The following is an 11,853-nucleotide window of genomic DNA, read 5'->3' on the forward strand; positions in this document are numbered from 1 at the left end:
GAGAGTGAGGCTTTTGGTTTCAATTTTCTGTGGTGCGTCTGCTTTTAAAGTGAATTGGTTAAAGAGCGAATGTAAATGCTTTGGTGAAGGTGGGTTAAGTAGTGATGTTGGGGTGAATGTAGTGGAGGGGGCTATTAAAGTATTGGGGATTAAGTTTAGTAAGGACTTGGATGGAAAGGAGAGTTGGGATGATGCAAAAAAGAAGGTAGAGATGCGTTTGAATTTTTGGAGTATGAGAAGTCTTTCTTTTATTGGAAAAATTGTGGTTATTAAAAGTGTTGTTTTACCAATTTTTCTGTATGTTGCTATGATTTTTCCTCCGCAGTATATGTGTTTAAGGAGTCTGAATTGGGTTTTGTTTGTCTTTTTCTGGGGGTCTAAAGTAGAAAGATTAAGGAGAGAAGTGGTGATTAAAAATTGGCGGAAGGGTGGGATGAGTTTTCCAAATCTGGAGGTTTATTTTGGAGTGAATATTTTAGTTTTCATACTGGTCATTATTGAAGGAGATAAGAAGATGTCTTGTATGACTAAGTTTCTTGCTGGAAGACTGTTTGTTAGGCTGAAGTGGTGTAAGAGGGATCTGAGTAGGCCTGTTGCTTTTGAGGTTCCTAAGTGGTATGAGTGGGTTGTGAGGTTTTTGGAGAAATTTGAGTTGATAGAAGAAGAGATGAGTGTGTTGAAGAATAAACGTTTGGTGATGAGAATGATTGAGAGTAAAGAGGTTGTATGTAATATTAATTCTGTGAGGGGAGCGGATGTGGAGAAAGTTTGGAAGAAAGTAAGGATGGATGGTATGTCTAATAAGCAAAAGGAGATTGTGTGGCAAAGTCTACATGGTGTGTTGCCTGTGAGAGAGTTTCAGAAAGCAAGGGGTTTGGTGAGATGTGATGTGTGTCCTAGAGTGGGTTGTAATGGTTTTGAAAGTGTTATTCATCTCTTTTGGAATTGTAAGTATGCTCGTGAGGTTGTTAGAAGGCTTGGTCCTTTATGCAAGGAATTGACAGGTATGGAGTTTTTGTCTTTTGAGATGATGATGTTTGGGCTTTGTGTAAGTGGAGGTCAGAATGTAAGAGTGTTGTGGTTATTGTTGTCGTGTATTAAGGAAGTCTTGTGGGATGTGAGGAATGTTTATGTGTTTTTGAGGAAAGAAGTGAGTGTTAATAATAGTGTGCGAATGGTGTTAGGCAAACTGTATTTGTGTTATTTGTGGGATTCTAAGAGGGGTGGGATTGATGCGGAAGGCATTTGGAAATCGAAAAAATGGATTCATCTTGTTGATTTATCTTGATTGTTTTTTTTTGTCTGTTTGATTGATAAATAAAGTTTCCCAATGATGAGAGGGTTGTGTGTTACAGAAAGTTTGTAATGCCAGTTTGAAAGTATTGCTTGGAGTACTTTCATCCCCTACCTGAGGGATTTAAAAAAAAAAAAAAAATCTGTTCTTATCAGTTTTTCATGCCGGTGTACCGTAACGCCGGTATGGGGCTGGTGGGGATGGGTGCTGCATGGAGGATGCAGGTGTACCAGGGCTTTCCGGGGCTGGTTCTGAGGAATCAGCTCGACGGCTGCCTCGATGTGACCTGTTCCCTCCGGGTCTCGCCATGAGGCTGAGAGGGTCTAGAGCCGAGGTACTTTTGTGCCTCGGGGAGTGGTGACCCCGAGGTGCCGAAACTCACTGGGAGAATAGACTCACTGAGTTGAAGCACGGGCACCATAATCTCTTCACCTTGTGGCACTCACCTCTTGATTCCCGGCCTTCTGGCTAGGATCAGAGAAATTTTTATAGATCCGGCCGGATGTCCGGGCAGTATATCTGCACACATTCACTTATTTATTTCTTTTTTGTTTCACTGTGTCACTTTTTGCGTGTTGTGTGTTCACAGGATTTGTCAGGATGCGGTAGCCCTTCTGGGTGTCCCCCCTGGCGGTCTAGGGGAGGTGTGTGTGGCCATTAGGTTCCGCACCTCCCTGCAAACACCCCGGGTACTCCTGCTTTGGCAGGGTACCTACCGTAATCGGCTCTGCGGGCAGATACCTTGGCTAACGCCAAGGGGGATGCCGGGAGCATTTGAGGTCCCCTAGTAGCTTCGGCGAAAAGGGACATCGAACCTGGAAACTCGCAGGTACCTTTTGGTCCGGAGGCGAAGGGTAAGGTTTGTTGGGGGGCCTCTCTCCTATCGGAGAAGGGCTTGCGATAGACCGCATCCTTTGTGCACGTTTTTTTAGTGTAACACGTTTGCACTTTTTCTTGCACTTTGGGTGAATCGAAAGCACGTTCCTCGGCTTTAGATAAAAAAAAAAAAAAAAAATCTGTTCTTATCAGTTTAATATCTGATACGTCCCCTATCTGGGGACCATATATTAAATGGATTTTTGAGAACGGGGGCCGATTTCGAAGCTTGCTTCCGTCGCCCTATGCATTGACCCGATATGGCAGTATCTTCGGGTACAGTGCACCACCCCCTTACAGGGTTAAAAAGAAAGATTCCTACTTTCATTGCTACCTGCTTGCTGGCTAGCCAGCTAGCCAGCCCTGTGGGCCTTGCTGCTGCTGCAGCCAAAAAACAAAAGGTGGTGCTGCTGCTGCTGCTGCTTCTGCTTCTGCTTGTGTCTGGCCGCTGTTGGAGCGTCCAGGCACAGGACTTCTGCTGCTGCTGACTAAATGGCCTCCTTAATTGGATCATCTGAGCAGCCAGCACACCTGTGCAGGTAGGGCATGACATGATAGGCAGCTGCCTTATAGCGGGTGGGTGCTGAATGTTCCTAATTGACAAAATAAGATTAATGCTTATGAAGAAATATAAAATCTCATCCCTTCCCCAATATCGCGCCACACCCCTACCCCTTAATTCCCTGGTTGAACTTGATGGACATATGTCTTTTTTCGACCGTACTAACTATGTAACTATGTAACATAACATGGGGGGGGTCTCCTGGCTGTTCACACAGGTGTGTCATTGCTGTACATTGACCATGCATTGCTTCTGTGGTATTGCAAAGGCAAAGACAAATGCTTCCAGCCATCCATTGCACTAATGGATTGGTCATCAGCTGGCTGTCTATGTCCCGCATCAATATAGACCAAAGTACAGAGGGTTAGGCTATGCTATTGTGCACCTACCTAATGCATCAGAAGGTGCGAGGCCCTTGCTAAATTCTGTGCACAGACTTTGAGATCTATGCTTTAGACTGTATCTAAACCTGCTCCAACATGGACTGACATTCTGGCCTGCTTTCAGCCGATGCGACTTGTCTGTCGCTGAACAGTCGCTTTTTATGTATTCAGCACCTATGTATAATGTTGTAAAAATGCTCTAGAAGCTAAAGTCGCAGAAATGTCACACATATTTGGCCTGCAACTTTCTGTGCGACAAATTCAGACAGGAAAAATCAGTATAAATCCTTAGAAAATTATCCCCCAGTGTCTCCATCTGCTGGCGGTATTGAATAAGCATTGCTGCACTGATGGGGTATGCATTAGACGAAAAAAAAGAAGAAAAAGAAGAATAATACGCCCAGAAAAGAGGCGAAAAGGAGAAAAACGTAAAAAAACGTGAAAAAAAAGTAAGAGGAAGAGAAGGGAAAAAAAGGTGGAAATGGGTTTAAAAGTGATTTCGGCGGAGAAATATATATATATCCAATTGGTATAGGTCACAGCAAAAAGTATGCAGACTCCCAGTTTCAAAAAGGCTGTGGTCTTTATATAGGTCATCAGCAATGCAACGTTTCGGCTATAGTGTAGCCTTTATCAAGCATACAAGGCTACACTATAGCCGAAACGTTGCATTGCTGATGACCTATATAAAGACCACAGCCTTTTTGAAACTGGGAGTCTGCATACTTTTTGCTGTGACCTATACCAATTGGATGTTCTGTATCTGGACTGGTTATCCGGATGGTCACGGGCATAAGAGCAGGGACTAGTGCTGTCTTCCTCCTTGGACGTATATATATATATATATATATATATATATATATATATATATATATATATACGCGCACACACACACATATATATAAACGTATTCTCGTTGAGATATTGCAGCCGCTGCTGTGTCCAGGCCCAGGAGCCTTAGCACTGTGCTGTGATGTCACTCAATACCACTGACATCACTAGGTGTAAACAACATCTCACCTTTGCTGTGTATGTGACTATGGAGCTGGTTGGTGATGTCGTCTATTATGGCCTTCATAGAAGCAACAGGAGATTGTTGCATCCATCTAGAACCCTCAGAACTACAGTGCTATGATGTCACTCACTTCCACAGGCCTTGCAGAGTGTAAACAACAACAACCCAGCTTTGTTGTGTATGTAACCATAGGGATTGTGATGTCGCCTAGAACCTTCACAGCAGCTTTATGAGGAGCATCAGCACTGCTCTGCCTGAGCAGAACCATCACCGCCATAGGTTGTCAAATAACCCAGATTTAACCCACACAGGTAAGTCCAATAGGGTGCAGGCATGTCCTCTATGCTTACAGCTTCCCGTGGGTGTTGGTTTGATACCGTTTGGGGACAGCCAAGGAGGCATCTGCAGGCAACAAAGGTAGGTGTGTGCTTGTGTGTGTGTTTCCTATGCAGATCCTAAGCCCAGTGTCACATGCAAGTAGGAGGAGTAAGAAGGGTTCCTGGCAAATCCGGGTTATGGATTGCATTTAAAAAGGCCCCGTGGGAGTGCAATGGGCCCCTGTCTTGCTGCTTAGCAATAATGGTATGGGTTTAGGTTCTGCTGTGTGTACTGGTGGTTGACTGCCCCCCAGCCCAGAGTGTGCATGGGAAATTGTCTGGCAGCCTCCCTGACAGCAAGCAGTGATAGTGCCCATGAAGGGGACCTTGTTGGGCCCGCCCCTTTCACGGTTATCGCTTCTCGGCCTTTTGGCTAGATCAAGTGTCTGGTCAGGAGGATCCTGGGAGTTTGTCCTACCTTTTTCCAGGGGGGGCTGCTACGAGGAACCGAAAAGGCGATCGACAAGATGGGTGTTCGCATCCGTTACCTTACATCCGGTGAAACGCGGATTCGTTTTTCCTTTCGCTTTGATGTTGATGAAGACAAGCAAGAACTCGTCCAACTTTCTTATTTTGTGAAAGAAACTCTCTACAAGCTTCTTGGGGTGAAGAAAGAGAACATCGTCTGTCTCAGAGATCCTCGGAAGGGCAGCTTCATCCTAACTCTGGACTCTGCTTATGCATGCCAGAATCTTTTTGAGAAGCTGAAAAGCAATCAAAACCTTGCTGAGCTTGATGGGATCACGGTCACAGTGTTGTATACTGGAGGCGATATTCCTCTAGTTTTGTGTATGCACAATCCCTTTGTGACTGTGTCCCATATTGAACTCTTTTTGGGGAAATACTGCAGTTCTGTTAAGTATTCCCATAAGGTGATGAATTCAGAAGACCTATGGACGGGGAAACATAAGTTTTTTGTGAAAATGAAGGAGGATGCTACTGGCATTGGAGGGTTGTGTCATCCACCCTCCAACTTTTCTATCGGTCGGGATAAGGGCTATTTGTTTTATCCCGAGATGCCTACTTTTTGTAGGAAATGTAAGAAATTCGGACATACTATGGAAGTTTGCACGGACACTACAGTTCGCTGTGGTCGGTGCAATCAAGAAGGCCATGTTTCTAAGGACTGTGCTAAAATCGTCTGCAACATTTGTGGTGAAAAAGGCCATGCCTTTAAAGATTGCAGTCTCCGTTCCAGTGTAGCTAGATCGTGGGCTGACCGTGTAGCGGGGAGAGTGGGTGTAGTGCAAGCTGAAGTACCACCTGCGAAAGCACCCCAGCGGTCTGAGGCGCCTTCAGAAAAGCCGTCTGTAACTTCTGATGTTGTGTCAGAGCTTATGGACCTTTCTGCTGCTGTGCCTGAGACAGAGGGGAGACCTTCTGTGGAGGGTTCTGGTGGTGGAGGGTCACTAGTAAGCAGTGAAGCCATGGAGGTTGGCGTGAAGGAGATCAAGCGGAAGAAGGAACTCGGAGATGAGCCACAACTTGGCATCAAACGGCCTGTCAAAAAAAGCTCAGACGAATGTGAGGACAGTCAACATGCATGGAGGCCTTCTATAAGATCAGCGTCCGATCCAAAAAATATCAAAGAGTTCGAAAGCCCGGAGTCACCTGTGGGTTTCATATCGGACTCAAACTCCAGTAGCGAATAGCTTCCTTAAAGTGCTCCTCTCTTAATGTGAGAGGTCTAAAGAGCCCTACGAGAAGGGCTGCTTTGTTTCGTTTTTTAGAGACCTTGGACTCTTCTCTGTTCTTTTTACAAGAATGTGGAATTGAACATAGTCCAAATTATGAGGACCTTTGTCGTGGCTGGACTTTGGGACCATCGGTCTGGTCGGGTGACAATCTGAACAGATCTTCAGGTGTTGGGATCTTGTTTAGAGGTTCAGATGTACAAGTTTTGTCCTTCTTAGAAATTATACCTGGTAGAGCGCTATTAGTTAATATTAAGTACAATGGCTCGGAGATTAAGCTTTTTAACATCTATGCTTCTCCTGAAAAAAATGAGAGAGCCGACTTGATTAATGATATTCAGGCTTTTATCCCAGGTTCAACACCTATTTTAATGGCTGGATATTTTAATTGTTGTATGAGTGGGGATCATCGTGAGAGTGGAAGTGTGCATGTCAGAGTGGATAAAACAGAGAAACAGATTAAGAGTATGACTGAGGATTTTAACTTTACTGATGTCTGGAGGAGAAAATACCCAGACGACCCTGGTTACACATGGGAAAATAATGTCTGCAAATCCAGGATTGATTTTATTTTTTTATCGGAAAGTTTTAATCTAGTTGATGTTTCTCTTTTATCGAATATTTTCTCTGATCATAAGTTATTATATGCACATGTCACTTTACCTGGCCTAGAGAAAGGCAGAGGCGTTTGGAAGCTCAACACTACTTTATTAGAGGACATGAAAACAAAAAATGATTTTATTGCTGCTTATAACAAATGGAGATTGCGTCAATCTCAATATAAAAATATTTTGGATTGGTGGGAGGATGTTAAAAAGTGGACTAAACAGTTTTTTATCCGTGTGGGCATCCAAAAGGCTAAGGAGAAAAAGTTATGGTTTAAAATGTTAAACACTAAAATCCAAACATATTATAAACTAAAGCAAGCCGGGCTTGAGATGGATGATGTTATTGCTCAGACAAAGAATGAAATAAAAAATGCCATTAGTCAAAAAGGAAAAGAAATGATTTTTAACAGCAAGGTGCAATGTCTGGAGAATGATGAAAAGTGTTCGAGATTCTTTTTTAAGAAGGTGATGGGAAAGAAAGAAATGATATCTGTAATAGAAGGGAAGATAACTAATGAAGAGATGTTGCGAGAAGCACAAGTATTTTATCAGGAGCTTTTTAATAAAAAAGATATTGATATTTCCTTTACTAATGATGTTTTAGATACCTTGGATTCAAAACTTGACAAAACTGACCAAGAGAGCCTTTGTGATGAAATCTTTTTACCTGAACTTTTAAGCACTTTTAAGAGTTTTTTAAATGGTAAAACACCTGGTTTGGATGGGTTGCCAGTTGAATTTTATCTGTGTTTTTGGTCCATTTTAAAAGATGATCTTTTAGGTATTTTTAACTGTGCTTTTAAATCTGAGATTTTACCTGCGTCCTGGAGAGATGGTGTTGTTACTCTGATTTTTAAAAAAGGAGACATCTCTAAATTAGAAAATTGGAGGCCTATTACCCTGCTAAATACAGACTATAAGGTTTTAGCAAAAATTTTAGCAAATAGGCTCAAGCAGGTAATTGCTAAGGTTATACACAGTGACCAAGTATGCGGAGTACCTGGAAGGAAAATAAGTGATCATCTAAACCTTGTAAAAGATGTTTTATGGTATCAGAAACAATGTGATCAGAAATTGGCAATTTTATCCTTGGATTTTCAAAAGGCTTATGACCGTGTTTCTCATGATTTTTTATGGTTGGTTTTAAAGAAAATGAATTTTCCTGATTTTATTGTTGGAAAAATTGCACTTTTATATAAAAACTGTTTTAGTCGTATTTTAATTAACGTTTTTTTATCCCAAGAGGTATTTTTACAGTCTGGGGTGAAACAGGGGTGCCCCCTATCACCCATTCTTTTCATATGTGCAATAGAACCTCTGTTGAATGTTTTGAGAAAAGATAAGCTCATTAGAGGAGTGCCAATCCCTGGAAGTGGAGGACAGAGCGTAAAGACGATAGCATACATGGATGATGTTAATATTCTATGTTCAGATGAACCATCCCTGAAACGTGCTATCAGACAGACAGAATTTTTTAGTGAGGGCTCTGGCTTCAAATTAAATAAAAATAAATGTGATTGCTTTGCAATAGGGAATTGGGGCAATACGGAGGTGAATGTGCAATATGATAAAATCAAAATCTTGGGTGTCATCTTTGACAATGAAAATAATGGAGAGGAAAGCTGGTCCATCGTCAAAGAGAAAGTGCAAAAGAAAATAAGTTTTTGGAAAATGAGGAAATTAACAATAGAAGGAAAAGTACTGATAATGAAAGCTTTGTTGCTACCTATCATGCTATATTTAAGCTTGGTTTTCCCACCGAGTGAACGCACCTTAAAGTTTTTAAACAAGATTTGCTTTCATTTTTTATGGGGGTCTAAAATGGATAAACTCAGGAGAGATGTAATGATGAAGACAAAGAAATTGGGGGGTAAGGATGTGCCTGATTTAAAAAGGTTTTTATATATTCACTTTTTTTCTATGTGTTTTAATGGCTTGCAAAGAAACTGTTATTGGTCTTATTTTTTAAAATATGCTGCAGGTCACATTTTTAGAAAAAGAAAGTGGATAACCTTACCTTTAACGTCCCCAATCTTATTTATTCCCCCAGCGCACTATGTGGTTTTAGAAAAGATTATTCGTATTTATGGCATTGCTAATTTTAGTCAAGAAATTTGTAGTAATGCACGAAAATTAGTTCCTGAAATCAGGAAGATAGAACAGATTTGCTTAATATCTAATTATTCCACTGAGAAATCTCTAAGAGTTTGGAGGATGGTGAATATGGGATTCTTATCTAATGACTTAAAAGATCTGGCCTGGCAGATAGCACATCAATGTTTGCCTACCAGAGAATTCCAACACAGAAGAGGATTGTGTCGTAGTGCAAAGTGCCCGAGAATGGGGTGTCCTAGTGAAGAAACAGTTTTACACATTTTTTGGAACTGTTTTTACGCCCAAGAGATATGGCATTTGATAGGACCCTTACTAAAATTCATTTCTGATCTTAATTTTTTAAATCATGAAGTTATTTTATATGGATTTTATAATGTTTTATCTGTGGAGAAGTCTCGGGTTTTGTGGATTAGTATAAATTGTATTAAAATTGCACTATGGAAGACGAGGAATATTCTTCTTTTTAAAAGAGACACTATTACCTCTAAAGATTGTGTTCGCCTAGCTCTTAGTGAGATGTATGTTTTCTATTTATTGGATAAAAAAAGATTAGGTCACAAAGTGGCTAAAAGTCTTTGGAATCTACATCTGTGGAATATGCTTTTAGCAGACTAAGTGTAATCTGGACTGCGTAAGGTCTTTTAGTCTAAGAATATTATATCTAAAAGTAAAAAATCTGTTCTTATCAGTTTAATATCTGATACGTCCCCTATCTGGGGACCATATATTAAATGGATTTTTGAGAACGGGGGCCGATTTCGAAGCTTGCTTCCGTCGCCCTATGCATTGACCCGATGTGGCAGTATCTTCGGGTACAGTGCACCACCCCCTTACAGGGTTAAAAAGAAAGATTCCTACTTTCATTGCTACCTGCTTGCTGGCTAGCCAGCTAGCCAGCCCTGTGGGCCTTGCTGCTGCTGCAGCCAAAAAACAAAAGGTGGTGCTGCTGCTGCTGCTTCTGCTTGTGTCTGGCCGCTGTTGGAGCGTCCAGGCACAGGACTTCTGCTGCTGCTGACTAAATGGCCTCCTTAATTGGATCATCTGAGCAGCCAGCACACCTGTGCAGGTAGGGCATGACATGATAGGCAGCTGCCTTATAGCGGGTGGGTGCTGAATGTTCCTAATTGACAAAATAAGATTAATGCTTATGAAGAAATATAAAATCTAATCCCTTCCCCAATATCGCGCCACACCCCTACCCCTTAATTCCCTGGTTGAACTTGATGGACATATGTCTTTTTTCGACCGTACTAACTATGTAACTATGTAACATAACATGGGGAGGTCTCCTGGCTGTTCACACAGGTGTGTCATTGCTGTACATTGACCATGCATTGCTTCTGTGGTATTGCAAAGGCAAAGACAAATGCTTCCAGCCATCCATTGCACTAATGGATTGGTCATCAGCTGGCTGTCTATGTCCCGCATCAATATAGACCAAAGTACAGAGGGTTAGGCTATGCTATTGTGCACCTACCTAATGCATCAGAAGGTGCGAGGCCCTTGCTAAATTCTGTGCACAGACTTTGAGATCTATGCTTTAGACTGTATCTAAACCTGCTCCAACATGGACTGACATTCTGGCCTACTTTCAGCCGATGCGACTTGTCTGTCACTGAACAGTCGCTTTTTATGTATTCAGCACCTATGTATAATGTTGTAAAAATGCTCTAGAAGCTAAAGTCGCAGAAATGTCACACATATTTGGCCTGCAACTTTCTGTGCGACAAATTCAGACAGGAAAAATCAGTATAAATCCTCAGAAAATTATCCCCCAGTGTCTCCATCTGCTGGCGGTATTGAATAAGCATTGCTGCACTGATGGGGTATGCATTAGACGGAAAAAAAGAAGAATAATACGCCCAGAAAAGAGGCGAAAAGGAGAAAAACGTAAAAAAACGTGAAAAAAAAGTAAGAGGAAGAGAAGGGAAAAAAAGGTGGAAATGGGTTTAAAAGTGATTTCGGCGGAGAAATATATATATATATATATATATATATATATATATATATATACGCGCACACACACACATATATATAAATGTATTCTCCGTTGAGATATTGCAGCCGCTGCTGTGTCCAGGCCCAGGAGACTTAGCACTGTGCTGTGATGTCACTCAATACCACTGACATCACTAGGTGTAAACAACATCTCACCTTTGCTGTGTATGTGACTATGGAGCTGTTTGGTGATGTCGTCTATTATGGCCTTCATAGAAGCAACAGGAGATTGTTGCATCCATCTAGAACCCTCAGAACTACAGTGCTATGATGTCACTCACTTCCACAGGCCTTGCAGAGTGTAAACAACAACAACCCAGCTTTGTTGTGTATGTAACCATAGGGATTGTGATGTCGCCTAGAACCTTCACAGCAGCGACAGCTTTATGAGGAGCATCAGCACTGCTCTGCCTGAGCAGAACCATCACCGCCATAGGTTGTCAAATAACCCGGATTTAACCCACACAGGTAAGTCCAATAGGGTGCAGGCATGTCCTCTATGCTTACAGCTTCCCGTGGGTGTTGGTTTGATACCGTTTGGGGACAGCCAAGGAGGCATCTGCAGGCAACAAAGGTAGGTGTGTGCTTGTGTGTGTGTTTCCTATGCAGATCCTAAGCCCAGTGTCACATGCAAGTAGGAGGAGTAAGAAGGGTTCCTGGCAAATCCGGGTTATGGATTGCATTTAAAAAGGCCCCGTGGGAGTGCAATGGGCCCCTGTCTTGCTGCTTAGCAATAATGGTATGGGTTTAGGTTCTGCTGTGTGTACTGGTGGTTGACTGCCCCCCAGCCCAGAGTGTGCATGGGAAATTGTCTGGCAGCCTCCCTGACAGCAAGCAGTGATAGTGCCCATGAAGGGGACCTTGTTGGGCCCGCCCCTTTCACGGTTATCGCTTCTCGGCCTTTTGGCTAAGATCACGTGTGGATTTCTGT

The 11,853-nt window shown here is 42.3% G+C and overlaps 1 non-coding gene and 1 pseudogene across 1 annotated transcript; both read left to right on the plus strand.

Annotated features, from left to right (window-relative positions):
• The first annotated feature begins 2,278 nt into the window (after positions 1-2,278).
• On the plus strand, positions 2,279-2,462 carry LOC130307585 (U2 spliceosomal RNA). The gene has a single exon (XR_008856754.1). It is a non-coding gene; the product is annotated as a U2 spliceosomal RNA (small nuclear RNA).
• Positions 2,463-9,576: 7,114 nt separating this feature from the next.
• LOC130307582 (U2 spliceosomal RNA) lies at positions 9,577-9,752 on the plus strand (annotated as a pseudogene).
• The last annotated feature ends 2,101 nt before the right edge of the window (positions 9,753-11,853 follow it).

The sequence above is a fragment of the Hyla sarda genome, unplaced genomic scaffold (assembly GCF_029499605.1).
Source record: "Hyla sarda isolate aHylSar1 unplaced genomic scaffold, aHylSar1.hap1 scaffold_1435, whole genome shotgun sequence".
NCBI classification, from domain to species: Eukaryota; Metazoa; Chordata; class Amphibia; order Anura; family Hylidae; genus Hyla; species Hyla sarda.